Raw genomic sequence first — 3231 nt, 5'->3', positions numbered from 1 at the left:
GCTCTCTCGTCCGGGCCTAGGTAGTGCGGACTGAATCAAAACGGCTGTCAAAAAAGATTCAATTGAAATGTCAAAAAAGATCCAATGATCAGGAGTGTTATTTTTATTATGATACTAAACACTATGAAAAAGGTATTGTTATCAGAGGCAAAAATAATAAAACTTATAAAATGAACGAACTACATTTTTCCGTCAATTTTTTAATTGACCATTGTATCTTTTAAAGAGCATCTTATATTGCAAGGTATCAGAACCTGACATAATATAAACTCACGAAAAACGCTTAGTTCACTCCAAGATTTTGATGTGGGAGCAAAATTCTACATTGGCGAATTTCGATATGTGCTAGCAAAAATGAAATGTTTTGGAGACGTTTTTTTCTAACGTCGGTGAAAATAGCTTTGCTAGTCAAGCTGGCGGAATGAAAATCGCTTAATTATGATCCGCTAGTCCTGGTAATGAATATAACGGTAAAGCAATCTGCGTTTCGTGTTGATGATGGACGTCATCTTCTAAGTCAACTACCGGCTTAATTGTGGAGAAGGCATCACGGTTTCTCTCGAGGTTTCTTTTCCGGTTGAACTGTAACGATGTATTTCTATCAAAATAAACCTGAAAATGTGTATGAAAGGTTTGCTACACTTTTGGTTTTCAATAATCGAAACATCGTACTTACTACACAGATACGGGAATCCTTATTCGGAACTAGACATCTCCGCAAAAATCGACCCAGCGCGTCTGTAAATACGCTTCCGAGGGTATACGATAAAAGCTAACGCGTACATTTTCATTCGTATTCGGGCAGCCTTTCACTGAGCAACGCATTTTTAATGTCCACTTTTCTCGATAAAACATTTTTCCGAACGAAATAAAAACAAACGAAGTCACAGTCACGTAAATGTTTACTCCTGCGATTTGAAAACATTTGATAAAAAGTGGATCGAAGAGTTGCCAGATGATTTTTGAAAAAAGTCTGTAAAAATATGTGAAAGTCTGTTAAAAATGTGGACATGTGGACATGTCTGTAAAAGTGTGCGGATCTGTAGAAATGTCTTTTAACGTTAATTTTCATAGATTCATTAATATTTTGTTCATTGCGATGCATGGAAGATTGTCTTTTGTATATTTTAGTATATTTTGTATTGTATATTTTATATATATACAGCCATCCCATGCCAAACCGATATAGTGGTTCTCAGTGGTAGTTTTGTTCTTTATCGCAAAACATTAGACCCGTATTTTTTAATTTTTTTGTTAGGGTGACCATTTCCATTTCAGGGTGGTCCGTTTTCCAAAAACTGACTTTTCAAATTCATAACTTCAGAACCACTGAACCGGTTTAGATTAGCGACATATCTAAATGAAGCCAATGAGCTAGCTTTTTATTAAAAAATATTGAACTTGCAAAAAAAATTAATTTTATTTTCGTAATTATCGATTGTATTTGTTTTTATTGTATTCATGGCTTTTGACTAGAGGGCGCTATATTTTTAATAATTTTCTTGAAAGATGTGGATGTTTCACATAACATATCTCGGTTTCAGAGATGTTATTTTTTTCGTTTTTGAGATATGATTTTTCAAAAATCATTTTTCTCCTTGAGAACGCGTGGAATGGCTGTATATATGTATACTAGCTGACCCGGTAACTTCATCCCGCCCAAAATTATTGTTTTGATATGAATTCTTCAGAACGAATTTCTAAACTTTTTCTCGACATAACATTGTTCTATGGGCAGAATACAACAAATACAACGAAATGAAGATGGATCAAAAGGGACCTTTTCTTCATCGGATTTTGCGATTAACAACACATTTGGCCTTCCATTTTTACCATTTTTATTTATATAGATAGATAAATAGAAGATAATGAAATGCGTTGTTTTGCCTGAAAATGCATTTCCATTTTCGAACAAAGATCGACTTCGCTAGCGCAAATATCGATTGGCCTAACAACTCTTATCATGATGTAATTTTCGGTCATATGCGAATTCATTTTCCAAATTTTCCGACATTCCTTCAGAGTTTTCCGAAAATTCTCCGATTTTGCTCTACACTATGTTGATCTACGGGAAGAGATGAATACAACAAAATAAAGAAGGCTAAAATCGGGCCATCCCTTCTTCGGGTTTTCCACTTACGAACAGATGTGGCTTTCCATTTTTATTCATATAGATAGATATAGGCTAACAGTGCGAAGTTGAAGGGATGCTCATGAACTGGGATGAAACGATCTCCGTTATCGCTTGGATGTAGTCAATCTTAATATTACTCAAAAATGTTCAGTCTGGGCTTTGAGAATCAACTCATTGTCGTTTACTCAAGAGAGACCCCTCTAGGAGAGTCATTTTTAAGGAAATTTGCGACGCAAATGCTGCCGTCCACACGTTTGCTAAAAATGATTCGCTTGGCGCCGGCAGCGCTAATTCGGTTTACTTGGTTTGTCGCCGACCGTTCTTGACATTATCGGGAAATTACAATCTGTCAAGTTTTACCAATCTCATCGATAGTTCTCATAAGTTCTCGACTCTATTCCCTCACTGTCATGAAATTTCGAAGTGTAGTATAGTAAATGTATAGTATGTATAGTAAATGAATGCAATTTTTCATTCATCGTATTGCTCTTTCGTCTGCAATGATGCCAGGACAAAATTACTCATGCAATCATAAAAAACGTTGACGTGTACAAGTTATTGTTACCAAACAAAACACCAACAGAATGCAAAAGATACTGAAACACTGTCGTCGGCCGCTGAGCGATACTATGATCACGACATCACTGCGGTGCGACATATTTTACGAACGGTACCACTTTGGTTACGCCGGACGTCAAAGTGTTAATGAATGACTCAAAAAATAGGTCTAACGTCAAGGGCATTGATATAAACTAAATATGAAAACATTTTATGTATTAAAACTATGGAAAAATGTCATACGATGAGTCTAATATCTTTGATGTGATGAATAGAGCCTCTCATTTTTCATAAACCTGTAAAATATTGTTATATCCAAAAAGTCTGCAATAAAAATAAAAAGTATTTTACAGATATGTCTGTGAATTTACAAACATATTTGTAAATCTGGCATCTTTGGTGGTTTGAGAATGTATTGCAAGAAATCGCTTGAAAAAATGCACGAATTTGCTTGAAAAAGAAGTGAACTGAGTCAGCACCACTTAGGTCCGGGCGTTCAATTTTCTTTTCCGAGCGCGTTTACTCCGATGAAACTGGGT

Source organism: Toxorhynchites rutilus, chromosome 3 (genome assembly GCF_029784135.1).
Source record: "Toxorhynchites rutilus septentrionalis strain SRP chromosome 3, ASM2978413v1, whole genome shotgun sequence".
NCBI lineage: Eukaryota > Metazoa > Arthropoda > Insecta > Diptera > Culicidae > Toxorhynchites > Toxorhynchites rutilus.
The sequence above is the reverse complement of the archived record's forward strand: the minus strand, read 5'-3'. Positions refer to the sequence as shown.